Source organism: Pezoporus occidentalis, unplaced genomic scaffold (assembly GCF_034315485.1).
Source record: "Pezoporus occidentalis ecotype Australia unplaced genomic scaffold, CSIRO_AGI_Poc_V1 ctg144, whole genome shotgun sequence".
Classification (NCBI taxonomy): Eukaryota; Metazoa; Chordata; class Aves; order Psittaciformes; family Psittacidae; genus Pezoporus; species Pezoporus occidentalis.
The window spans coordinates 728,932-756,350 of NW_026913252.1; the positions used below are offsets into that span (position 1 = coordinate 728,932).

Sequence of the window (27,419 nt, forward strand, 5' to 3'; positions counted from 1 at the left end):
AGCCTGCTCCCAGCAGCTTCGTGTGCCCAAGAGCTCTGCCTTCAGTGGAGCTGGATGGGAAGCAGCTCTTGAGGGTGGCCAGGCATGGCCATGGTCCCCGAGGAGCATGGGCTGGCACCAGTGCTGCAGCCTGGAGCCCGACCACCTCCGGCTGTGCCACCTCAGATCTGTCCTTCGCTCTGTGATGCCACTGGAGCGGGTCTCACCCAGGGCACTGGTTTGCATCCTGCAGACCCCAGGGCTGGGACACAATGAACCCAACGGGTACAATTCCCAACCATCATCCCTCCACCATGCCCCTCCAGGGAATCCCAGCCACAGGCTGGGATGTGAAAGAGCTTCTCTGTTACCACAGCCCCTTCTCTCAGCAGAGACAAGCTCTTGCAGGAGCTGGCGAGGGCTGGCAGGGCAGCGGCTGCCATCTCTTTCGCTGGACCAACACAGAACTCCAGAGGCTTGTGAAAGGGGCGATTCAGCAAAACAGGAGAGGCAGAAACACGGAGCCAGCACAGCTGGATGGGGTGAAATTCCCACCCTGTGAAAGTCACAGGGAACAAGGCTCAGGTGGCCTGCTCCCTTGGGAATGGGGGCAATTCCTGCAGGTCCAGGTGCTCTGACTGGAGCCAGGAATACATCAGGAACAGTGGTGTTTTTTTCCTTTCCTATTCCCAGACAGGTCAGGTTAGGCCTGGCATGTGATGGAGTGGGTGGGAAAGCCACTTGCCTGGAGAGGAGAAAATGCCACCCTCAGTCACCCATCACAAGCACCAAAAAGCCACAGGTTGAAAACCATTTGTACTGGCTCACAGACATGCTCTGCTGATCTGGATCCCTGTTTCTGACCTGTTAGAAGTCCACATTTCCTCTGTGAACACTAATTTCTTTAAAAGAAAACCTGGAGAGCTGCAATTCCCAGGGCTTGCAATGAGATATAGCCATGCTCCAAACCCGGGAGAGCCAACAGGCCCGAGCACTGGGGCTGATGGAAAATGGAGTGTCTGAACTCACAGCGCTCGGAGGACCTGCAGCCTTTTTGTCCCTGCCGCTGCTGACCCGGGTGGGACCATGCTGCAAAGCCAATGGCTTTAGGTGAGCGACATCGTATTTACAGTGACGTAAAAGCCTGACCATCAGCTCTGGATGCAGGGAAAGCGGGATGACGTGCACAGCCGGGCAGCTGGAAAATCATCTCCCGTCCAAAGCTGGTGTCTCAAGACAGATGATGCTGCCAAGCCACGTTTCATTTAAAAGATATCTGGTCTCTGCTTGATCCCTGACCTGCTACAGTGGAAGGTTTGTGGTGGGAGGGACCTTAAAGCTCATCAGCTCCAACCCCTGCACGGGCAGGGACCCCTTCCACTAGAGCAGCTTGCTCCAAGCCCCTGTGTCCAACCTGCCCTTGAACACTGCCAGGGATGGGGCAGCCACAGCTTCTCTGGGCACCCTGTGCCAGCGCCTCAGCACCTGCACCCTGCCAGACCCGCTCCTCGCGTCCCGCTCGAGGCCCCGACGGACCTGGCAGGCCCCGCGCTCCCCGCGCCCGCCCGCGCCTCGCCCTCCCCGCGCTCCCGACACCCGCGCTCCCGACGCGCGCGCTCCCGCCCCGCCCCGGCTGACTGGCGCGCAGGCGCGCTGCCCGCCCCGCCTCAGTGGGGTGACGTCAGGCCCCGCCTTTCCCCGCCCGGCGATGGGTCCCGGCTGATGCCGGTGTGTGTCGCGCCCGCCCGCCCCCCTCCCGATGCCTGTGCTCGGCGGCGCCCGCCCGCCGGCCCCACAGCGCCGCCCGCCCCGCCCGCCCCGCGCTCGCCGCCGGGGCCGGGGCCTCCGCCGCACCGAGCCAGCCGGGGACCTGTCGCGGGTGAGTGCGCCGAGCCGCCGCGGTCCCTATCCCGCCGGACCTGCCCCGGCACCGCGGACCCGGGCGGGTGCGAGGCGATCCCGCACCCCGCAGCTCCGGGCGCCCGCCGGGGGTCGGGACACGCGTGTCGCCCTGCGCCGCGCCGCGATCGGGTCCGCCGCTATTCACCAGTTTACACTGAAAGAGAATGAGCAGAGCCCGGGCGGCCCCTCCGCTGGGCGAGCTGTGCCCGAGCGCCGGCACCCGCCGGCCGCTCCCTCGGCGCCGTCTGCGCTGGGTTCTCCTTTAGTCTGGGTCTTCAGAGGGAGAAAATTCCCTTTCCCAGCCCTGCGTGCTGCGGGGACCCGGCTCGGTGGCGGTCGGGGTTGTCACGGGTGTGGGTCTGTGGGTGCTGCCGTCGGGTTTAACGCGCCCGGCCTCAGGACGCACCGGGACGGGCGCGGGCGGCATCGTCCCCTTCGCTCAGCCGGTGGGGGAGCGGCGCTGCTGCCGGGTGCCGCGGCCGGGGCTGCCCAGGGGACGGGTGTCGGAGCTGGGGCTCGACGCCAGATCCGGGAAGGAGCCTGGGATCGATCTGTCCCGGCTTCCCTCCGGTGCCCCCCTCGCCTGGCCGGGGCCGGTGGTTTCATCTCGCACCTCTCTGGCCTGATAAAGTCCTGCCCTGGCCGTGCCAGCCGCTGCGGTAGCAGCCGGGCCTGTGCCGGGCGCCGCGGAGCCGGGACCTGCCGGTAACGGGGGCGTGGGTCCGGTGTGGGGAGCGGGGACGCGCCTGGGGCACAGCCTGGGTTAGACGGACAGCGGCTCCGAGGAGGGGGGACTTCAGCTCATGGCCAGGGCTCTGAACTCCATCCCCGCGTTCGGGACGTGCTTCGTCTGTGTCCTCAAAACTGGAGCCGTGAGGGGTTTTCCCAAGAGACCTCTTCCATGCTGGTTACGAGATGGAAAACTTCTGGGGAGAAGCAGGTGATGGGGCTCCTTGTGTACCTGGGACAAACCTGCACGCAAGCCCTGCCTGAGCTGTTTTCCCATTTCTGCTCCCTGAGGAGCAGCTCTGCCTGGCCGCTGTTGGCTTTCACCTCTCCTGGCATGGGAAGGTGGCTCTGGACTGTGCAGGGGTTCTCGCTGCTCTCCTCCCTGACCACCACCCAGCTGCAGTCCCCAGCCCAGTCACGGAGTCCTGAGGAACGATCCTCCACGGATAGGGAGCCAGAAGTCTACTCCGTTACGTGCAACAGCTTATTCTAAACTGATTTCTCTTTAAAAGATGAGTAGGGAAAAAAAAAAAACAGAAGATGAGAAGCATTTTATTTGCTGTAGAAGAAAACAGCATTTAATGATCACTTCTATTAACTAGGTTGGGGCCGTGACCTTGATGTATTTTACAGCTCGGGTGGTGTAACTGTGAAGAGGGAGCAGACTGTTCCAGTCTGTTCATTGTTTCCTCTTGGCTAATCCCAGTAACTCGCAGCACAGGGATGCCCACACAGTTCTGGAGTCCTGACCCACCTGTGGGGGTGGGAAGGAGGAGGCTGTTGGTTGTGTTTTGCTTCAGATGCAGCCGAATCTGTAGCTTGTGTTCATTGTGTTGTAGCCGGGTTGGGGCATGGCACTGGGCTCTGAGGCGGCTCAGCCCCCACAGTTCCTGCCATGGTGAGAAAGTCATAGTAGGTGTGTTTGAGGCCCTAGAGCACATCTCCATCAATAAGACCCCCATAGGGCTGCTGGCTTTCACTGGGGACATGCAGGGATGAATGTGGCAGCCCAGAGTAGGGAAGCCTGCAGAAGGCAAGCCAGGTGGGAATTGCTGTCCGAGTAGTCCATGGGGGGAGATTTAAATGGGAGCATGGCTCTTGTTCTCCTGTGTGTCCCCTCTCCCCACAGGAAGGTTTTCCTTCTGTTTAGACCTCCTCTTCTCCCCTTCCAAAACTGTGGTGCCCTTGTGTATGCAACTTTACCATCCCCCTTGGTTACTATGGTGTTACTGTGTAAAAGCAGCTTGTCTCGTAGCTCCTGGAATCATCCACAGTTTGGGATTATGGTCCAACCCGGGATGTGGGTCTGTGTCTATCCCTTGTCAAGCCTTTCCCTGTTTGTGTGGTGGGATGGATATGGAGGCAGCATCATTGGCAGGGCACGGCCCTGGCTCGCTCCCATGGGAGCCTTCTCTGGGATGCCAGGTGTGAGGGAGCTGCTGCTCCATGCGAGGCCACCTTATCCATGTGTCACTTGCTAGTTCCAGACGTGGGGCAGCATCTTGAGCAGTGATGAATCCTGCAGGAGATTCAGAGGCCTTTGGTTTGCTCATGGTTCGTGTACGTTATTGCCACCCTTGTTCCTGTAGGGAGCTGGCATGGCCCAGAATGGAGGGATTGGCTTGGGAGAGCAGGAGCCCAGAGCCGAGTCCAGATCCCCCCACCCTGCTCATCCATCTGGAGCGTGATTTGTCCCATGCAGACTCTCAGTCACTCTGAGGTGCCTCTCTCTTTGCATTAACTAAACAGGAGCCCAGGATGATGATGCTTGTCACTTGGGCACGTGTTCCCAGTAGCATGAGTGTAGTCCTTCCATGGAGGCTAATTTGGAGAAGGTCTTGCTTAATGGTGTTTGTGCTGAAGGCTTGCAGCATCTCTCCCTGTTGCTGCTGTGATGGCTTTTCTGCTTTGTTGAGTAGGAGAGGGGTGATGGTTCCAATTAAAAAGCGAACAAAAAAGTGTCTTGTACTTCCCCCCTTCTTTGTTTTCTCTTTTTCCTGACAAATGTGCTAAATAACAGTGTTTGAAATGGGAAAGGAGCGAGTTTGCATAAAGGGCAGTGGCTGGAGGAGCTGTGGTGGGCTGCAGTGGGGCTGGAGAGGCTGGTGATGACACATGGCACAGGAGTAGGGCAGGAGAGGTTGGGTTGTCCCCAGGCCATGGCTCATCTCCGTGTGCAGGATGAGGCCTTCAGAGACTTGGTGGTTTCTCCTTCCCCTTCCTGAGGGACACTGTGAGGATGCCCTCTCCTTTTCCTATGCAGACATTTAACTGAGGTCCCTGCTTATCTGTGTGCTCTCCACTCCTTATTCCTGTTGTTTCCTTTTTAGTTTTATATTGGAGCAGAAGCCTTCTAAACTGGGCATCCAGTTGCAGTGATGGCTTTCATAATGTTCCTCCTACTGAAGGCGAGCCTGCTCTCCCTGCTCCAGCCAGTCCCCACCATATGTTTTAGCACTTGCTTGGGGAAAATAAACCCAAATCAAATACATGATGTTAAGGTTGCAAAAGTTTCCATTCTCGCTCCACCCAAGCGCTCCTGCCCAGTAATGCTCAGCCAATCCAGTCTGGGTGATGGGACTCCCCTGCTTGTTGCTCAGGGCAAGGGGAAGAGCTCTGGGGGTTTTTCTCTTTCAATAGAGATGCTTGAGAGGGCCATGCCAGCAGCAGGGTGGGGAATGAGCTCTGGCATTTGGCTGGCAGAGCATCCGTGCTGAAGAGCTGGGTGGGACAGGTTTGAACAGCAAGCAAGAGGCAGATGAATCAGCTGAAAGGGGCTTCCAGCAAGGCAAGGGGCTCTCTGCTCTCTGTGTCGGTCCCTTTAACTCTTCCTCTCCTGAACAGGTCTCTTGATGGTGGTTTTGGGCTGACTTTTTGTGTCCCAGAGGTATAAAGGGGATGGGTTTGTTCCCATGAGAAGGGAGCTGGCTGCTCCTGGAGTCCTGCTCAGTGTGGGATGCTTGCGCATGCTCTGCTCCTGCTTAGATAAATAAAGAGGGTTTCATGGAACTTAGAGCAACTTCTCCTTTGGAAACAGGTCAGGCAAATATTTATTCCCCTAAGGTGTCAGGCCAGTATTGCACAAATACTTGAGCGGGTCGTCATTTCGTTTTTCCCTCCTTTGTTTCTTTTTAAGCATATTTGTATGTTTGTCCTCAAAGGGGGATTGAAACTTCTTGTCTGCTCTTAAAATGGTAAAAATCAGGAGTTTCATTTTAGAGGTCCAAAATTAGACTTGAGGGCTTGGATCCTTGATCCTGAGACTCTTCATCTCCAGGTCTCCTCTGTGTAGGAGTAGCAAGGGTTGTAGCTGTAGCACATTGGGGTACTTGGAATGTACTTTGTGTAAGAGGATGTTTGAAATGAAGTTGTCTTTCATGCTTAGTGATGTGTAGCATGTTTAATGAACTGGGGTCTTGGGCTTCTGCATTAAGGATCCAACCACATGGCTGGTACCTCGTGCTTGTGCTCAGGGCAGGCTCCAAAGGCTGGACACCTTCTTGATGGCTCCAGTCCTGTCTTGGGGCACCAGCAGCACAAGGACCATTTCATCCTCCTGTGTTAGTGGGTTTTCTCTTGCAGCCTGTGTTGTGCCTTCTGGCTCTGGTTCAGAAGATCCTCTTCTGAAACGTATGCTGCTTGCTCTTCCTTTGCTGGGAATCATTTCCATGTCAGAAGAGATTTAAGACAAGTGTCTCTGTTTTATAGAGGCAGAGCTCATTTAACACCCCAAATGTGAGTACAAACCCCATCAGCCATACTAGCAGAGGGGAAGCAGGCGTGTGGTCTGGACTTGGAGCAATGGGATGAGTGTGGATATTCCATTAAGACCATAACCTGCCTGTTGGGCTCCAGTCCTGTGTGCACTGGGAAGTGCAGCAGATGCTTAAACAGCAGCTTGAGCTCCCTGCTCCAGTGTCTAGCATTGCCATGCTGCTTTGCAGGCAGGAGGATGGAGACCGAGAGTGATGTAGCAACCACTGCAGGTCTGTGGTCCTTTGCTTTCTGCTTTGTGCCCCTCCATCGTCGATACTTGTCGTGGTGGTGTGCTGCTCCCCCAGCACTGACTCGTGGTGCTGAGCAGTGTTTTCCAAAATGGAGATTTGGGAATCTGGTGCTGGCCATCATGGGAGTGCTTATAAAAGCTCTAGAAATGAAGGTGCTTTGGAAGAGATCCTTTGTGTGCTGGGGATTAATTGTGCAAAACCTGTCAATAGTCCCTGCTGTGCCCACCTGGACCTACCCTTCCCAAGCTCCATCCATGCCACTGCTTCATCAGGCATGTCCTTTAGATGGGGTTTTAAATCCTATTCCCTGCTCTGGGGATACCCGCATGTTTTCTGGGTGGTTTTGGCTCTCTTTGGTGCTGCAGGACGTTCCCTTTTCTTGTCACCTGGGGAGGCCTCGGGGCGGCTGTGGGTGCCCAGCAGCGGGTGGGGAGCAGGACACTGGGCTGTTCAAAGGGACTTTAAAGCTTTCATGCTTCTCCTTTGATCCTCTCTGGCAGCCAGGAGAGGGTTTGGTTGGGATTTTTGTTTGTTTGCTTGGTTTTAATTGTAGTTTTCAAGGGGATGATTGGAGCTGAGCGGGTGGGGGAGAAGGAGCCTTTGCATTCAGGGTAACCACAAAATAAACCATGCTGCAAGGTGAGCACCGTGTCCCTTGTGTGCTCAAAGCCCTGCTCTTGGCAGTACTGGCCCATGGGCTCACCCGGGTGACGTGAGGTGGTGATAGTGTTTGAGTTCCATGGAGGAGCCTCTCTGATGGGGACCTTCAGAAGAGGGGGTCCATGGGGGGACCTGTGCTCAGTGGGTAGACCTGATAGCCGGAGAGAGTGGTCCCTAGTGGGGCATTGTGAGCTGGTGTTGCTGTCCCTCTTGCTCTTATGGGCCAAGGATGAAGCCACCCAAGTCCATCAGAGCTGCATCTGCCATTGCCACCTCTGCTCACTGCTCAGGCAAACCCCAGTTCCTGTCCCAACATAGGTGTTCTGGCATTGCTGGAGTGCTGGGCTTGGGAATGGGGGCTTGTTTCCCCCACGTGGGGAGGTTTTCCTTCTTGATTACAGATGCCAGTGAATGGAAAAGGGAGTGAGGTGGTTGGTGAGAGGCAGCGAAGGATGGGATAAACAGCAGAGGTACTGCTGAACATGGACGAGTTGCACTGTCTTCCCAAAATGTCTGCTCTAGAGATGCCATCACTGCTCTGCCCATAAGCACTCAGGAATGCTTCCATATCTGTGCTGCTGGGGTCAAGTTTGTCAGGTCTTTGTAGAAGTGAGACTCAGAAGAAAAGGAAGCAAAAGATGTTGAATTAAAAATGTCACTGGTTGATTTCTTTATGGTTTTGGTCTGTTTTCTTCTAATTTAATCAATTCCCGACTGCATTGTGAATTCCAAATGTGAATGGGAAATAATCCCACCAGTACAATAATTAGCATGTAACCAGCAAATGAAGAAACCCCGAACTGCTGAGCTGATTGGTGAATGCTGCCTGCTTCCCGAATTCATTTCAATAATCACAGCTCCCATTAAACAGAGGACGGGGTGGGGAGGAACTCTTCAATTTCCCTCCAGCTCAGTGTAGTGAGAAATGGTGTGTGCAGGGACGCGGTTCTCCATGGATTAGAAAACAGAGAGGAGGGATGTGCTTGAAACTGAACTGCACGCACAAAGTATTGCTAATTTTGCAGCTGAGAAGCTCCATTTCACTTGTTTGTTTTTTTTTTGGGGGGGGGTGGATAGAAATGGTAAGTCAGATATCCATAATTTTCTGTAGGTGTGTGACAGTAAATAGTGTGCTGGGAGAATAAAACATTCCCTTGCAGTGGTGCTTTGCTGCAGGATGCAAAAATAAGCCCACTGGAAGCCGTTAATAGTGAAATTAGTTTCTGTGTTTATTGTGCATCCATCCAGCTCCCAAATGCTGTGCTGTGCTTTGAAGGGATGGGTGGAAAGCAGCATGGGGGAAGGGGTGATTTAGGAGCATCCAGGAGCTGGGTACTGTTTTGCCACAGGGATCCGGGGCTGTTTCTGCCCTGTCTTCGTCTGCTGCTGTTTTGTGGCTCCGAGGTGGGTGGTCAGAGAAATCCTCTCTCTGCCTTGGTACCTCCGTGGGGTCCTGTCCAACAGCACCAGGAGGGTCCCCCTGCAGAGCTCCACCTGGCAGTGGTGTCATTACACACCCGTGTTCACATTCAGCATTAGCAGAGGTGATTTACCTCCCAGTGGTGGTCTTCCCCTCCTAGAGCAGCCCTGGGTCATCTCCTGGCTGTGGCCACCTCACCCTCAGGACTCCCTTTCCAGCAGCGGGGCAGAGCTGATGCTGCTATCGGGTGTTGAACCACTTCAGAGATGCTTTTTCATTCCAGTTTAAACTTCATTCCAGCAGCATTTGCTAAGGTGTGGTACAGCTCAGTGCTTGGAGGCCTAAAACTGCCGCCTTTACAAATACAGGGAATGGGCTGCTCAAACCTTGGCCCTACAAGTGTTCCTATGAGCATATCACGCTGTGTTGTAAAGGTGAGAGATCCCGGTGTGCTTGATGGAGCAGTGTTTCAATTGAGGTATTGGCAAGACTCGGGCAATCAGAGGTGCCTGTGATGGGCTCTGGCATGAAGCTGGTGATCCCCGTTTCAGCACCCCATGGTGTGGGAGCCAGGAGGGAGCCAGGTCCCAGGAGCATCATCCCTGGTGGGGGCTCCTGGGTCCTCCCCTCCCAAAGGCTCAGCACACAGTGATGTTTTCAGAGGTTATGATGAATGCAAGAAGTCAGGCCAGCCCTGGGGCTTCAGTGATCACTGGCAGGGTTTATGATGTGTTCTCTTTGAATATTTCTCCATGTTAGAGATGGGCTCAAAGACGCATGGCATTGTTTTGTTTCCCCTCCACACTTCATGTTCTGCTAAAAATGAAAGCTAATGTCAACAATGCTGCAATAACCAGGCGGTGGATGCGCACGTCCTGCGCCCAATCCAGTTTTGTTGCCATTTGGGAAAAGCAAGATTCGGCTGGTAATCGCATCACGAGCTTTGGATCAGGATCTCAGTGAAACCACCTCACTGGGGGCTTTGTCTCCTTTGCTTTCTTCCAATGCCATTAAAGAGAGGGGATTCTCTTGCAAAGAAGCAGAGATGGAGGAAAGTCACTCGAGGTGAGTAAACAAGGTGGCTGGTTTTTGATGAAAGCCAAGAAACAGCCTGTGGCTGCTACGTGTGCTGAGGGCACCTTAAATACAGAGTGTCCTTCTGTGCTGACAGGCGTCCCAAACACCCTTTATAATGAACCTCTAATTATAGCTCAGTGGCTCCATAGGTTCTGGGGATCAGCTTGGGAATAGCGCACTGAAAACCAGAGAATAGTTCTATTTTCTGTGGCTGATGAGTGAGCCAGACTTAGAGCTGGGCCTGGTGCGCGTGGTGCATAGTGATGTATTTATAGAGTACTGTAGAGCTGTGCTTGCTGCTGCTGCTTCATACAGCTGTGCGGATGAGCTCTGCGTTTTGGGAAACCCCTCCCAGATGCATTGGTGAGAATTCCCAGATCCAGAGCCCAGATGAGCTGGTTGCAAAGGGTTTGGCTGGTGGCAGCTCATCACCTCCTGGTGTCTGACCAGGGCCCAGCGCTCAGAACCGGGGACTTCAGTGAAAATCTTGGGTTGTTAAAGTGAAACAGACCTCCAGAGCTTCGTGGTTACAGGGAGAGCCTGGAAAACAGGAATTCTTGGGCACAGAGGGGTATGTGGGCACCCTCCCCCTACCACCCTGTGTTAGGTTATCTCCCGGTATCCAGACCGGGAGCCGCTGCAGTGTGTTCGAGGCTGATACCAGCAACTTGATCCTTTTCTCCTCCGTTTATTTATTTCTCCCCCCTTCATTTTAATCCTGTCTCCTGGGAGATTCCAGCTGAAATCTATTCATTGCTGAGATGCTTCTTTTCCCTTGTGCCGTGGCTGCTGGGTCCAGTTTGGCTGCGGTTTGTTCCTGGCACAGGAGGAAAGCAGCAGGAGAGAAGAGCTGTGTTCAGTGTTGGGGCGGGTAGAGGTACCCTATAGGTGTTACACACTTGTGGGCTCAGCCCTTCTTCCTGAGACTTAGCTGGTGCTGTGGGATAACAGGGACAGCTTTCTGCTGTTGCAGAGGCTCTTGCGGAGCTCTGGCACGTGCTAAGGGGTGAGGAGAGACCTCAGGGGCAAGGGCAGGGGTATGCTTATTCCTCTTCCAAGGAACAAGGAATGGGACAAGAGGAAACGGCCTCAAGCTGCACCAGGGCAGGTTTAGATGGAGCTGAGGAACAATTCCTTCCCCAAGGGTGCTCAGGCATTGGAACAGGCTGCCCAGGGCAGGGCTGCAGTCACCGTCCCTGCAAGTGTTCACACACTGTGGAGATGAGGTCTCAGTGCCATGGGTTAGTGGTGGCCTTGGCAGTGCTGGGAATGGCTGGACCAGATGAGCTTAAAGGGCTTTTCCAGCCTGGTTGATTCTATGTGGGGATGAGGGGGAGCAGAGTGAGACCTCCTGCTTCCTTCTGGTCCGAGCTACGTGGCTGGATCACGGACACAACCCCTGTCCGTGGGGGAACAGGGTCCCTGCTCAGCCCAGCTCCAGAGCCCTGCTTCCAGCCCCACAGGACCCCCATGGCCCCGCTCCCACACGTGTCCGTGGGGACTGGCTCAACCCTGGTGCTTCTGAAGCTGGACCAGATCAAGTGATAACCCATGGGAGGGTTCTCCTGCTGGGCCACTGATCCTTGACAGCCTGGAGCGCGCTGCACTGGGCTGCAGAGATTTACTCCAGAATTGTGTCTTTTTCCCCCCTTTTCCCCGTGATGAGAAGTGAGGGTCTCACACCCCAGGAGCTGACACTTCTCCTACCTGATGGCCCCAGCAAGAGCATCTTTTGCTTTCTCCAGACAATCAAAGCTGATGATGAAGTGGTGAGGTTTTGGCAGTACTGGTTTGGGTGCTGTTTGTGTGCCAAACCCTGCTTGAATACAGCTTTTATCACCATTTGTAACAGTAGCTGGTGGGGGGAGCAGGGCTTTCAGAAGAATGCTGTATAAAGGAGCACTGTCCTGCAGTAAAAGTGGCTTGGAGGTGGACTAGAAAAACCCAAACCCAGTGTTTTTCTTGTGCTCATGTTGTAAAACTTGCCGTTAATTTGGGCGAGTAAGTTTTTACTTTCATTTGTAGGCAGGTTTGTTGTTGTGTCTGTGCGAAAGGGCAGTGCTGTGCTCCGGGCAGGGGTTCTGGGGGGGAAAGGCATTGACGTCCTGACTAAGAAATGCCAAGATCCTTGTTCTGTGCCACTGGCCCCAGCCAGGCCCTGCAGGTGCCGCCGTGGGACCCAGCTGGCAGCTTGTGCAGACATGGCTCATCTGTGGTGGGATGAGCAGAGACGGGTCCGTGTGTCTGATCCACCTCACGTAGGAGGGCTTGGGAGGAGACCAGGCTGCTGCAGGTCTGTGAGCAGCAGAGGAGAGGGACCGGATGCTGGGGAGGGACTCTGCATCAGGGACTGGAGCGATAGGACAAGGGGTGATGGGTTCAGACTGAAACAGGGGAGACTGAGGGGCTTGGAGCAAGCTGCTCTAGTGGAAGGTGTCCCTGCCCATGGCAGCGGTTGGAGCTGGATGAGCTTTAAGGTCCTTTCCAACACAAACCAATCTGTGACTCTATGAATCTATGTTGCTTGACACCAAGAAGCTCTTGCTGAGCATCCCCTCACCAAGGAGGGCAAGTGCATCACTTTGCTCTATTTTCAGGTTTGGTTTGGATCATTACACACTGTTCTTAAATACCCATTTACTCTGTCTCCCATCTCTTTGGCCCAGAAGCAAGAGAATGAAACATTAAAAGAGGAATGTGATTATAATCCTGTAAAAACTGACAGGGGAATTTGGCAGCCGGTGAATGTCACACATAATATTTTATTCATTTTTTATGATGATTAGATTTCAAGCTGACAGTTTAAATGGCAAAGCACCTTAAAGAGATCTTGCGGACAGTGTGAGAAACCTGTCAGTGTGGGTTTTCTTTGCTAAGTGTGGAGTTTGCAAGGTCCTGGCCCTGACAAAACCCAGGATCCTTTGACTTTAGCTGAGCTGTGTAAGTGCAGGAGGTGTAAGCGATGAGTCCCTCCTATTAATAACTTGCATTACAGCATTGTCACTGGTGGCTCACAGGCTCCTTTATACGTGAGTGAAGAGCAGTGCTGCCTGTTCCAGGGGCACTTCTTGGCCAAAAGGGGATATTCTTGGAACAAAACCACTGTATTTTTGCTTTTGTTGTCCCCTTGCTCCCATAACTGGGAGCAGTAATGGAATGAGGCTGGAGATCTTGGCAGAGAACCTGCTCAGATCTGTTACTGAACGTATTGACTGTTCACGTAGGTTACTCGGCATGGAGAGCAGATCCAGGGGCTGACAGAGTTCCCCATCCCAGAATATCCCCGCTCACAGCAGGAGCTGCAGCCAATGATGCAAAACCCTCCCGGCAGTGCAGGAGCTTCCCACGTCCTGCTGTCGGGTTGGGGTTCTGGGGTGCAGGGGAAGCGGTGCTCCGGGTAATCACCCGCATTGTCAGCGCGCCCCAGCACGCACCAAGGGATGGTTCCTGCTCTCAAGGAGCAGTGAAATGTAGATGTCTGTGTTCCCATGGTCCTCAGAGCATCCTTGTGGGCAGCGGAATAAAAATGAGAGGAGTGGGAGTCTGCTCCCATGTTCCCGTTTCCTGGAGCGAGAAGCTGGCTGTGGATTGCTTGTGGGAGCTGTAATGCTGGGTGCTGTGTGTGCCTCGTTCAACGTGCAGCTGAATAGGATTGAAAGTGCATAAAACTGCAATGGGAATTTGCAGCTTAATGAAAATATTCCAGAATTCCTTTTCGTTTGGATGGGAAAAAAATGACTGAAGGTAGATGTGACTTGGACCATGGCTCCATCTGCTTGCAAGTTCTTGGAGACTGGGCATAAACTTCACCTCTCCTTAGCTGAAAATAAGGATCCTGGAGTAGGATAGGGGTGTAGTGCAGCAGGCTGGGAAGGTGTCCTCTTCTGGAGGAGGTCCAGGGAGTTGTAATGAGTTTGCTGAAGGTCCAGAAACCACTCGGCAAACCTGTTGTTGGCTCTCGATGAGAGGAGAGAAAATTATCTATCTGTCTATCTATCTATCTATCTATCTATCTATCTATCTATCTATCTATCTATCTATCTATCTATCTATCTATGTCTGTCTTGGGGTGCATAAAAGGGTGGGGGGTGGTTGCTTTCTGCATTCTCAGGGGATAGGGCAGGAGGTGTGGTCCTAAAATTGTAGGGAAAAAAGTTCAGATTCAATATTGGGCAACAGTTTCCTTCAAAGTAACAACGGGATGTGATAGTCTGAGGAGCTTGTGGAGCTGCTGGAAGGTGAAAATGGCTTGGAAATGTCTTTAGAATATTTCTTGGTGGTGATTTTCGCATGATGAAGGTGCAGTTTATCCTCCTGCAAGTGGGAATTGTCTCGGTGCTTTCCTGTGCTCCCTTCCTACAGCACTGGCATGGAGTGGTGAGGCTAGGAAGGGTTGTTTCAGTCTGGAATAAGCAAGAGATGACAAATGATGTTCTAGGGCTTCAATTTTCAGTCACTTAAAAAGACTGTAGGGATTAAAGATGCTATGAGCTTGCTTGCCCCTCTGCAAAGGCAGATGTTGGCTAGAACTGTTTTAGGCTCTTTAATTCTAAAATGGAATGCTGTGGATGTTAAATTGCATGACTTGCCTCTTGATGGTACAGCCTTTCCAGAACACTGGAGCTTGAGTTGGAAGAGATGGAGAAGGGGGAGTGAGCGTTGCCTTTAGTCCAGCCACTGCTCTTTAAAGGAGTATCAGTAAAGGCAAGTTCCTGGCTCTTTGTAAGCACTGGAGAAACAGAAACAGCCATTTTAGAGATCCTAAATGGCCACTTGTCCATCCTTTAATTGTACCTTGGGAATGGGAACTATTTTAACTCGCTTCCCACACCCAGCGGAGCCGCGGGGCAGGATGGTCTCTGCTGTGCTCTCGGGAGATCCCATGGGGCTCCACACACACCCTTGGTGCACCACCTAAGGCCAGGTAAAGGGGTGAGTTCTTCATTCTGCACATCAGTGTTCACTGCATGTCAACTCTTCTGTTAAGTCCACACAAATCAACTCAGGTCTCAAGGTTTAAATCAGCTTTTAGTTCCTTGCTTGATATAATAAACATCTTTAATCACAGAATCCCAGCCTGGTTTGTGTTAGAAGGGACCTCAAAGCTCATCCAGCTCCAACCCCTGCCACAGGCAGGGACACCTTCCACTAGAGCAGCTTGCTCCAAGCCCGTGTCCAGCCTGGCCTTGAACACTGCCAGGGATGGGGCAGCCACAGCTTCTCTGGGCACCCTGTGCCAGCGCCTCAGCACTCTCACAATAAAGAACTTGTACCTTATCTCCAGCCTGAACTTCCCCTGCTTCAGTTTGAACCCATCACCCCTTGTCCTATCACTGCAGTCCCTAATGAAGAGTCCCTCTCCAGCACCCTTGTAGCCTCCTTCAGACAATGGAAGCTGCTCTGAGGTCTCCACGCAGCTTCTTTTCTCCCAGCTGAGCAGCCCCAGTGTTCTCAGCCTGACTCCAGAGCAGAGCTGCTCCAGCCTCTGATCATGCTTGTGGCCTCCTCTGGACCTGCTCCAACTTCAAGCCCATCCATGAGAGCTGCTGGATCAGAGCTGTTGTAAACTGGACTGATTCTGACTGAAGGGAAGGACCAGACTTGTTCTGTTGTGGGTGTTGAGACACAGAGCGTGGTGAGGAACCCTTGCCGTGTTCTTGGCTTCTGGTGCAGAAGGTCCCATGGGTGACAGGAAGGTCCAGGTGGGCTCCACAGGAAGGTGCTCATCTCTGCCAAAGCTGGTGTCTGGCAGAGCACCTCCATGGCTGAGCTATTTCCCAGTCCTGGGAACAGCAAGAAAAGGTGAAGCAGCCCCAAGAGCATCCCCTCTGGGGACCAGCGGGCAGGGCAGTGCTTTTTGTCTTTTCCATATCACTTGGCTCTCCCTCAGCCCAGCCTCCACAGGGCAGGGTGCTGAGAGCCAGGATGGGGCTGCCTTGTCTGCTTCTGGGAGTATCAGGTTGAACCAGGCTTTGCTCTGCGAGGAGGCTTTGTTCTGGGGCAGCCTTGTCCCCTTTCCAGACATGTCATAAAAACAAACCCAAAAGAGCGCAAGAAGAGAACAAACAGCCATGAAAACAGAAATCAATCTGAGCTGGGGCTGCCAGGTGAAAGGGAAACAGAATAATCTCTGTTCTTGAGGCCTTGCAGTGGTTTTGACTTTCAAATGCCCAGGCCCTCAGTGGGTCCCTGCACAGGGATGCTGCTGGCAGGACGACATTCCTCCTGCCGAGCCTGCTGTCCCAGCTGGATCAGGCATCAAGGCTTTAACCTGAGGATGCCTTTTCTCTGCGTCAAGTCTGATACTTGGGGAATGTATTCTCTGGTCTGGAACTGTTTGCAGGCTCGAGCCTGAGGAAACCCTAAGATGTGGGGAGGATGGCAGAGGGATGGTAAAGATGATGGGTGGCCTGTCAGGCAGTGGGAATGCTGAGACAGGACCTGAGTGTATCGTGGCTCTCAGATGCTGGGATTTTAATACCTGAAGGAAGTTTAGGTACTCCAAGAATCACAAAGTCTTGTTTGGTAAAGCCTCCTTAAAAGATGATCTTAAGGTCCTTTCCAACCCTAACTATTCTATGATTCAACCTTTAAGGTCTAAGGTTGAACCTTAAAGGATTCAACCATATCAATGATGTTAAACCTACCATAGCGGAGAGAGCTCATACAATGCAGGGAGAGGTGGTGGAGGAAGAATGGCAGACAAGCAGCTGGTGCCGTGCTGTTAGCACTGCTTGGTGCTGGTGTTGTGTAAGTCATTGCAGGACATTTACACAAACTGCTGGAATAAAAACCCACTCCATCAGCAGTCTGATATTTGTTTCTTATTATATGTTAAACTTTTTTTGGCACAGGAAGCGTTGTCACCTGTTATGTCAAGGTCCAGGCATTCATCACTGGGATCTTTCCAAGTGTGTTGAAACCCCATTGGTTCAGAATAAGCCTTTCCTTCAGTTCAGGGGAGGAAAAAAAAGCAAAGCAAGGAAAACGGACAAGCTGTGGCATCGAGCAGGCATTGGAAGCTTTTCTTCTTGGGATTTGCCACACTCGGGTCTGAGTTCTCCCCAGCTTTGTGCTCGCTGTGTTTCCCATCAGTTAAACTGGGAAGATACCGTGCAGCAGTCAGGATGCAGCACACACCATGCAGCAGCCGGTGCTGTGGGTCTGGGGGAGCTTTGCCCAAGTGGCTCTGCAGCAGGGAGCGTGGGGGCACCTGAGTGAGGGGAAACCTTTGCACATCCTTCAATGCTCCCCCGGTTCCTTTGCCTTTTCTCCCCCCTCTATTCTTTCTCATCCCCTGGGGTTTGGTCTGTGTGGGTACAGGCAGAGTGGGAGCCTCGTGCCTGCAGGGGTTTGGAGGGGCTGAGCGGTGCTGGTGATTCTGTGAGCTCTCCCATCTCTTAAGTTACTTACTTGAACCGAATGGACTCGCTGGTTGTGTGCAGGGTATGGCGAGCAGGATCCAGCCTCAGCAGCACAGCAGCAGGAGGGAACCTTAGGGGGCAAGAGCACTTGTGCTGGCTGCAGCACAGACACTTGGGACGTGCTGCTGGGGGAGCAGAACCTGTCGCTGGCCGTGCTTGCAGCAAACAAGTGCAAGTTTTCCTTTCCTGAGGAATCACGACCCCGTTTTCCTGTTTTTCACTCTCTGGCTCACCTTTTCCCAGGGTGACTTTGTTTTCCAGTGGGCTGTTTTCTCCCCTGCTCTGAACTTCATCCCAGAAATCCACTTGGCTGGTTATTCATTTCGATGGTTAAGGTTAGCATTATGAAATGCCTCGGGGCTGGCTCTGCTGCTTCTCCGGGATGAGGGAATGGGGACTGGATGGCAGCAGAGGAAAATGAAGGGCAGAGAAGCAGCCCCCAGCTCCAAGCAGAGCTGCAGGTTATGTATAGCTCCCGGCTGCAGCGGTGTCGCTCAGGGGCTGTGATTGCTGCTCTGAATACTTCCTTGGCCAGTGGAGGTTTCCATTCGTGGGACCAGGAGCTAGGAGGTGTATCCAGGAGGTTTGTCCTTTTATACCAGGTGGGGAGCAATTCAGTGGTTAATTCGGCCAGCTTGGTTAACTTCTGATAAATGATGTCTTTGCTTAATGAGTGGGCAAAAAGAATATTCCAGGTGTGTGGTTTGGGATGCTCCAGGGAGGATGCACTGTGGGAGCATGGCGGGGTGAATAGTATGAGCTGAGAGACGCGTAGAGCTGATCAGTGGTTTGGGTTTACTTCTGTCCTTTCCTAAGCAAGGGTCTCGTCCTTTGGAGGCACAGCAGTGATTTGTGGTGTGTCCTTTCTTCCAGCCCTGAATCCCGGCGCAGCTGCAGTAACTGACGCACTTTAAAGATGCCTGGGAGTGTGGAAGAGGAGCTGGAGAAGGACAGGCCGAGGATGTGGTCCCTCGTGCAGGTAGGTCACTGCTGCCACCGCGGGCTCCGGGTGCTCCATGGACCATGTTCCTTCCTTCCTTGTGCAGCCTGGGCAGAGATTGCAGGATTAAGGCTGTTCTAGCCCCATGCCTGAAATCAGTGCTAATACAGCAGTTTGCTGCATTAACCTTTGAGCTCTGCTCTGCCCCATGGTGAGTACAGGTCTGGGGTTCTACTCTAGGTGTCCCTAAGAAGGGAGCAATTTATGCAACATCCCTGGAGACATTCCAGGCCAGGCTGGATGTGACAGGGGGTTGGAACTGGATGAGTTTTAAGGTCCCTTCCAGCCCAAACCATGCCACTATTCTGTTTGCTCTAGGCTTCCTGACACATTTCCAGTTGTGCAGGCTACATCCAGGCTGTTAAATTGGTAGGAATAAACTGATGGACCCTAGTGTAGCACGTGATGTGCTGGGATCCATGTGCACCCTCGGCCTCCTGAGAGCTGGCCTCAATTAATGGCATAGTAGGTGGGTCCTCAAACCCCTCATGGCAGCGATCTTGCTAAGGCAGTGAGTGTTGCTGCTCCTGAGTTGTGTTACCATGGCAGGGAATTCAGTAGGAAGAAGAGGGTAAAGCTGTTGTAGCTTCACTCTGCCTTGGTGAACAGGGTCAGGCTCTGTTGGGAGGGAGAGAAGGGAGAAGGAAATTCAGTTTCATATCCTTTGGTATTTGCCATGGAAAGATGGTGATGATGCATTAGGATGCTCTGTGTGGAGGGTCACTGGGTGAGTGGGAAGGATTCCTGTGAATTGCATCTGCAGAAATCCTGTCCTTTATTACTCAAGGGCTTGCACCAGAGACCACTCATGGCTCTGTAGCAGCGTGTGTCATAGTCCTGTGTGGCACATGGAGGCTTTCCAGTGTCTTCTTAGGGCCTCGGCCGCTTTCTCTCCCCATCACCCTCCTCTGATGCCCTCTCCCTCCCGGTTCATTTGCTTTAAACTGATGGTGCTGTTGTGTGCATCAGCAGGCACATCTCCTGCCTTGCTCTCCTCTTGGGCTGAAAGTGCAAAGCAAACCTGTTCATGGTCTTGGTGAGCTAATTCTTCCCCACCTTAGATTTTTAAAAGACTCTTTCCTGCTTGCTGAAATAAAGAATAAATAAGGAATAATATGTAAGAAATAGTAAATAATTCATTAACAATAAATAGTAAATCATAAATAAATAATAATAAATTCTGTGTTTAAGTAGACTTCCTGCTTGCCAAGCTTGCAGGATGTATTGAAGCAATGGGGAAAATATGCTGTGTGTTAACCTTCCTTGTTGTAAAACTGTTTACAGCACCCCATTCCTGCAGTGCATTTGGGAAGCGCAGTTTTGGATGCTGAAGCACGTAGAAAGCTTTGAAATAGGAAAATAGGAATTTAGTGCATTTGGGGAGGAAATGTTTTCAGTTTTCAGCTTTCAGCGCTTGAATTTTGGACCAAAACCCAGTGAGCTGGGCTCAGTTTTCTCTTCAGAGATTTAACTTCTCCTCCTGCAATCCCAGTGCTTGGACTCGGCTGCTCCTTGGGCTGCTGTTGCCTTCAGACAGGCTCCTCCAAAGCACCCACTGACTCAGATGAAGGTAAGAGCAGTGAGGAATGCTCCTGGCCTGTAAATAGAGTGTTGTATTGAGGGCTCGGGGTGTCACTGGTGTGTTAGAGGTGTTATTTTTACCTCTTGATTTCATCCTTCCTATGAATCAATCTCAGACCTGAATTCTGTTCAGGTTAACAGCCGTTCCTGCAGGGGTTTAGAGGTCCTGCTCCATGCACAGCGCTGTGACCAGGGTGTTTGGGCTGCTGGGAGGCAGAGCTCAGCACCCAGGGACACCAGTGTCTGTGGTGCCTGGCTGGTGGCTTGGCTCCAGCACTGGTGCAGGAGCTCCCCGTAGCCCTCCCGACCCACTGCTGCACCTCCTCTCCACAAACCTGACCATTGCTTATTCCTAAACTAAATATATTACAATATAATATAAATTAATAAAAATAATATAATGTAATAAAATAATATAATAATAAAAATAATATAATGTAAATAATGTAATATACTATATACTATATACTATATATATAAAATATACTATAAATAATTATTTATTTTGTAAAGGCGTGAGCTGCTGGTGACAGGCTCTACAGAGAGATGGCCACGCATGTGCGAATGCGCTTCTCCAGCCTGAGCTTTACAGGGCAGATGCTGGCTTGGCTGAGGCCCCTGGGCCCTCCCACAACGTGAGGAAGCAGGAATAAGATGTCAAGGCAAGCAAATTTTTGCTGTAGTTGATATCACGCCCCTGCAGCCCCCGTGTGTAGGGCTCTTGTTATCAGCTGTGGTTGCTGGTAACCTGCTGGAGGTGGTTCTGCAGAGGCTGAGGGGTACATCCCCATCAGTGGTGTGTTGTTAGTGAAGGCAGGAGCCGGGGTGTGGAAAGCACGTGAGGCTTTCACAACACTGGGTGCTCTGCATGTAACCTTGGGTCCCAGCTGCAGCACTGAGCCTTCTCCTCACCAGGGTTTATGTGCATTGGTGCAGGAGTGGCAGAAAGGTCTTCTAGTGAGCAGCTTTAGAACCAGCTGGGCTGGGGCAGGGTTGTCATCCTCACTGCTGCCACCAGCCATTCCACCAAATAACTGCGCAGCCAGTAGAGAAGAGATGGGGACAAGGTGTATTTCATTTCCCCACCTGAAGAGAAATGTTTCTTGGGAGCAAACGTTTACCTGCAAATCTGCAGCAGAGCACAAAGTACAGCGTTCCCTGCTCAGAGGCGTTGACAGCAGAACTGTGCTTATCCATGTAATTCAGAGGTGCTTGGGCTTTCTTAGGGTTTGGGTTTTTTTGGTGGTAGTGGGTTTTTTTCCTCTTATTGGAGGTGAAGTTCTCCCTTTTGGTTGTTTTTATTGTTTGTTTGTTGATGCCCTCTTTTCTTTCCTTTTTTCTCTGCCCCTATGGAGCCAGTGGCTTCTGATGCTCCCTCGGAAGGTGATGGTTGGGCTGAGCACTGAGCAGTGCTCACCATGCCCCAGGCAGGCAGCCACAGTCCTGAGCATGGAGCAGTGGAGCTGTTCTGGGGTCTCACCACAGGGCTCTACCCCCATTTTCATTCTCCTATCTTCCCAATCAATATGTGTGACTCTCCCCAGCTTTCACCTCAGACACTGTTCCCTTGATGCCCTTCCATCCCCTCCCCTCATCCCTCCCTTTGTACTCTTCTGACTGACCTGGCTGCCTGGGGCACTCATGCAATATCATGTGTGTGACAAATTAAATTGCTTGTACTCAGGAAGATGAGGCCCCCAGATGCTTAAACACTGCATAAACTTCTTGGCTAGACCTGCACTGACTGCATTGACTCCCCCCCAGTTCAGCCCACGCTACACTGTGTTGCGTGAAAGGCAAATTCTATCCTGCATGGCCCTTTCCACACCTATTGCCCAACACTTTCACTGTTTGTCATCAGCTGGAAGTGATCTGAGTGCTGTCTATAGCCATGCATGTGGCTGATTGACTCTGCATGAAGAACTGCATCTGTCTATAGAAGGGTTTGGGTTTGCTGTTCCTGTTTGCCAGTTGCAAGAGCTTCTCCCCATGCTGGAGTCACTCTGGGGCATGGGGGAATGCTGCAGCCTGGGCTCTGCTGTTCCTCTGTGAGTGAGGTGAGGCCACCAGGGAGGCACTGGGGTACATGGGGGATGTCACTGCTGACAGTGTCCCCACACTGCAGGCACACAAGAGCACCCAGCCAGGATGCTACTGAGATGCCTTCAGCCTGCTGTGCATGGTGAGGGTACCCTGAGGTATGGAAGGCTCCAGTGCTGAGGGATGCTGCAGGCAGGTTTTCATTAGGAAGGAAAGGAACTGTGCCCATGGCCCATGAAAGCTGGATAAAGGCCATTTGGTTGTTTTTGTAGCAACACAAACTGGTGAACACCATGCTCAAGGAGAGGCCTTGTGCAAAGGGAAAGGCTTTTTGGTGCATGGCCCAGTGCTAAGGCTGCAGTATTCTGTTCCATGCAGAGGTATTTATGAATGAAGATGCAAATGGAACGTGAAACTTGGGAACTGGTGAACTTTGATTCACTGCAGGCCACCCTTCAACTCAAAGCCATTAACCGCAGGGGAGAAACAACTTCTTATGTCCCTGCTTGACCTGGAGCCTTACAAGCCCTTGGCAGTTGAGCTCTGTGCAGCACTGGGGAGGTGTCTGCTCAGCAACACCAACCATGGAGCAAGCCTCATGTCATCTTATTTCCAAAATAACCCTTTGAGTTTGGGCAGGAAACTTGTAATAATTCTGTGCCAATATAGTTCCGCAGAACCTCTTGGCAGTGCTTTAGAATGCAAACTGGGCGGGTTTCTGGCCAAAGGTGACCCATTAAAAGGATGTTCTCTGATAAAGATGCTGTGAGGGCTGGAGCAGCTCTGCTCTGGAGCCAGAGCAGAGCTGTCCAGGGTCAGCCTGGAGAAGAGAAGGCTCCTGAAGGGGAGACCTGAGAGCAGCTCCAGTGCCTGAAGGGGCTGCAGGAAACCTGGAGAGGGGCTTGGGACAAGGGCCTGTAGGGACAGGCCAAGGGGAATGGCTTGAACCTGCCAGAGGGGAGACTGAGATGAGCTCTTAGGCAGAAGCTCTTCCCTGGGAGGGTGCTGAGGCGCTGGCACAGGGTGCCCAGAGAAGCTGTGGCTGCCCCATCCCTGGCAGTGTTCAAGGGCAGGTTGGACACAGGGGCTTGGAGCAAGCTGCTCTAGTGGAAGGTGTCCCTGCCCGTGGCAGGGCTTGGAGCTGGATGAGCCTTAAGGTCCCTCCAGCCCAAACCATTCTATGAAGTACCGTGACTGGGGCTCAGTCTGGGTTCAGTTACTTGCTTTGCTGTGAGCTTCCTGTAACCTTGGGCAAGTTATTTAAAATTGCTCTGTGCCTCATTTCCCTTTCTGGAGCACACCAGAGAGCATTTCCCTTCCAACCAGGAGTCTGGCAGTGGGAAGGCAGTCCGTGCCCTTTTCCATAGCGGGGGTGTGATGCACTTTGGGCAGATGGTTTCACTTCTCACCCCTTTGGTTCTTCCTTCCCAGTGAGGGTAGCAGTGCTGACCACCCCTTTGACCACTTCCTAGATGTCAAGAGACGCTTCCCAGCATCCCTGAAACATGCTGAAACCTCCCAGTTGTAAAGGCAGACAGCTGGGGGTCATGAGGCTTTCTGGCTTCCACAGTGTGCTGTGGAGACTCCTTGCTATTCCCATGGGATAAGCCTTTGGATCAGGGAGAACCTGAGACCCCTGTCCCATGTCAGTGACAGAGCTCCAGTCAGTGTGGAGTGCTGTGGTTGAGCAGGTGGAAATGAGCATCTTTGAGATGGGGCAGAAGATGGGGCTTCGATGTGTTTGTGTGTTGGTGAAAGTGCTCCTGGGGAATGTCTGGCTTCCCAGGACTAATGAGAATACAGATGCCTGTGTCTGCCCCTGGTCCTGCAGCTGGGTTCAGTGACTTGTGCAGCCTCTTGAGGAGGAGCTCACCAACGCAGCAGAGTGTAACCTGGGGGCAGCGCTGTCAGCTTTGCTCTGAATATCTCTTGTATGATGTTTGTATCCCCTGTGCAAGGGGCATGGCCCAGCAGCTGAGAAATGCATCCCTCTTGGACAGCAGCTTTGCTTTCATCCCTGTCCTGCCCTTCCCAAGCACCAAAGCCCCAGTCTCTAAGCTGTGGGGCTTTTAATCATTCAAGGCACTCTGTATGCTGGGGCAGGCATGTATATGATCACATCATATGTATGATCACGCATGTGTACCACACAGCGTGCAGCTTCCAAGCGCCTTCTGAGTTGTCTCTTGCAGGATCACAGAGCTCTGGGGGGAGGCTCAGCAAGTGTCTCCCAGGGATAATCTAGAATAACATGGGAATAACTGCTGGCAGGGGAGGGAGGGATGAGGAGAAGATGCCAGGCAGTGAGGAGGAGGCTGGCAGCCATCTCCTAACACAGATATCCCTGGTGAGCGGTTTCAGAACACGTGGATGCTCTCCGGGGCGGCGAGTGGTGCATTGCTCGCTGTAACCTGAATATCCTCCTACGAGCAGCACTTGGCTGCTGGGGAGCTGCAGTGCCAGGGGACCTTGCCCAGGGTGGCAGCGTGAGTAATCCCATGGGTGAGGGTGTCTTCTTCACTAGCAGCTTTTCACCCCTCACCAGCACTTGCCAGTGATGAGGCTTGTGCCCTGTTTTAGGATAGAGCATGAAGGGTACGGATAGGAGCAGCTGCTCATGAATTTTGGGTGCTGCCCACAGCGACTGCTGAGTCCTTTCCGTGTGGAAGCAGATGATTGAGGAGAACCCCAAAAGCAGCAGCACGGAGCTCTGCGGTGCTTTGGGCAGTGCTGGAAACCACCTCCCCAGCTCACACTGCGAGGTACGGAGCGTTTTATGTTAACCCATGGAGAGCTCCCTTAATCATAGAGTCAGCCAGGTTGGAGAATACCTTTAAGCTCATCCAGTCCAACCGCTCCCCAGCACTGCCAAGGCCACCACTAACCCATGGCACTGAGAGCCTCGTCTGTGCGGTGTGTGAACACTACAGGGACCTTTAATGAACCCTCTTGCTCGGCTGCTCTGCCTGGTGCCAGCCCCTGGGGAGCAGCTTCACCCAAGGACTGGTGGGATTGATCTGCAGAGCATTACCCTTGTTTGTGTCACTGCAAAGCTGCCTTGTCTGCAAGTGGCTTGATCAGGGATGAGTCTGCAGACTGAGAACACATCTCCCCCATGCTGCAGGCATCGCTTCACCTCATCTTCTGCTGCAGGTGATGATGAGCTTGTGCTTGGAGAGAGTTCTGCTGCCCTGAGCCTTATCCACTGTGACATGCTGTCGTTTCAGTGCAGTAGTGTTATAATGCTTCCAAGCCTGCTCTCTCCCAGCCCCAGGAAGGAAGCAGGTGCCTGGAGGACCACATTCTGCTACTGTGACTGTGGTTTGGGCTGCTGCTCTAGGAATGAAAGGCTCCATCGTGCCATTCCCAAGCCCCCGAGCCAGCCGGTCCTCCCACTCCTGTGTTTGCAGCCTGCCTGCTGACACCGGATAAATGTTAGTTTTGCATTATCATCCTCTTGCAGTTGAGTTTATCCTGCTGTTTTCTGAGTTATCTCAGAGTTGATGATACGGACTCGTCCTGATGAGGAGGAGGAATGATTTAGGCTGGTGTCATGAGACCACCCTTCACTTCTGTCTGAAAAAGGAGGAGGAGCTCTTGCTTCTGTTTCTCTGAGGTTATAACATAGGCTGTGCTGCTTTTGGTGGTGGAAGTCAGGAATATTTGTTATCCATGGTACACTCTGCAATGAGAAATTTTCCATGTTCAGTTAAAAGGATGGGAAATTCTAGATTCCTGAAGACAGCTTTTCTCCAAAGGCTCCAAGTGAAGTCAGCTCCAGTGAAATGAGCCTTCAAATGGGCAAACTGATATTTTAGTATTTTTTTTATTGATTCTTAGTTCATTCCTGGATTGTTCCCTTATTCCCGTGGGAAAATGGTGTTCCCACCCAGCTCATCCTGCACCCTGCCTCGTCTGTCTCTCACAGAGGTTTGTGAAAGGTGGGGTGATTTCAAGAGGGTGAAATGCAGCACTGGGCTCTCCAGATGACAGCAAACCTGGCACAGATCCTTTTCCCCGTTCCTCCCCTTTATGCCACCTGGTGCATGTCTGATTTGGGCAAAGCAAGCAGCTGTCAGTGAACTCTATTTACTGTTAGGGGGGACAGAAAGCCCTGGGACCTGTCTGCATTCATGGATTGGGTTCTTCTTCTGGAGCTGCTCTCCTCTGCGTGACTGTCCTTCACAGGCAAGGAGCTGGGGTGGTGAGGTGCTGACAGCCCTCTTTGCACTTGTGTGAATGTATGAGGTATTTAGAAACCAGCTGATGGAGCTGTTGGGGATGTGTGGGTAACTTCACACCTGGTTGCACATGCAGAAAGTGGAGCTTTCCTTGGGTTGTAGTTGCTACGGGTGTGTGTTTGAAGCCTATGGCCAAGACCTGGAGATAGGCTCAGTATGGCTTGGCAGTAATTGGGCATTAGTTGTGTAATGATAGTAATTTCCTAGTTCTTATTTCCTAAATTTGGTTTACCAGACTGTGCTGCAATGTGACTTAAAGCTGTAAGTATTTGTCTCTGTTGGCAATTGGAAATGTAGCATTAGCTGTGACTCTTTACAGAAATAAGTGTTCAGTGTTGGAGTTAAATTGAATAATATGGTGGTGTTTGTATCTTAATCTTCCAAATAGCTCTCTTAAGTTCACTACATTGATGTCTGAAAGGCTTAAAAATAATAAACTCCATTGTATAGAGCTTTGAATACAGAGTGGAGGCTTAGTAATTGCTGGCAGTGCATGGGTGGAGTAACACATGGCAAGGGAGCCGTTCCCCAGCACTCTTGGAGTCTTTAAAAGAATCTCCTCGTATCAGGGCCTTGTGATCCACAAATTCCTGAGTCCATCAGTATTGTCCTGCACCCAGCTCTGGGGCAGCAGCGTGAGAGGGACCTGGAGCTGCTGGAGCGAGTCCAGAGGAGGCCATGGAGATGCCGCGAGGGCTGGAGCAGCTCTGCTCTGGAGCCAGGCTGAGAGAGCTGGGCTGGGTCAGCCTGGAGAAGAGAAGGCTCCTGAAGGGGAGACCTGAGAGCAGCTCCAGTGCCTGAAGGGGCTGCAGGAAAGCTGGAGAGGAGCTTGGGACAAGGGCCTGTAGGGACAGGCCAAGGGGAATGGCTTGAACCTGCCAGAGGGGAGACTGAGCTGAGCTCTTAGGCAGAAGCTCTTCCCTGGGAGGGTGCTGAGGCGCTGGCCCAGGGTGCCCAGAGAAGCTGTGGCTGCCCCATCCCTGGCAGTGTTCAAGGGCAGGTTGGACACAGGGGCTTGGAGCAAGCTGCTCTAGTGGAAGGGGTCCCTGCCCGTGGCAGGGGTTGGAGCTGGAGGAGCTTTAAGGTCCCTTCAACACAAACCAGGCTGGGGTTCTGTGATTTTGAACAAAGACTTGCTGGAGACCTCAGTCCAAAATCCAAAACCCCAAACCCTGTATGTGGGCCATCATACTGTTTCAGACAGCCTCTTGCATTCTTCATCAGTCTGCTGGAAGCTGTTTTGGTCCCAGCTGTTGATGAGGGCTGGTGGACTGGGCTGGGGAGCTCGTCTTCCTGCCACCAAGGACTGTGCTGGGTGGCTGTTGGCAGGGGGCTGAAGTCCTGCTCCCCTGTCCCTTG

The 27,419-nt window shown here is 52.5% G+C and overlaps 1 protein-coding gene across 3 annotated transcripts in view; it reads left to right on the plus strand.

Annotated features, from left to right (window-relative positions):
- Positions 1-1,742: 1,742 nt before the first annotated feature.
- ZHX3 (zinc fingers and homeoboxes 3) overlaps positions 1,743-27,419 on the plus strand; it is a 46,632-nt gene continuing 20,955 nt past the window's right edge. For 2 of the 3 annotated variants that reach the window (XM_062610081.1, XM_062610084.1), the window contains exons 1-2: positions 1,743-1,858; positions 18,072-18,177. The gene's annotated coding sequence lies outside the window, so the exon portion shown is untranslated. Of the gene's footprint in view, positions 1,859-17,151; positions 17,782-18,071; positions 18,178-27,419 lie in introns of those variants that run through there. The other variant, XM_062610082.1, reaches the window with a different exon arrangement.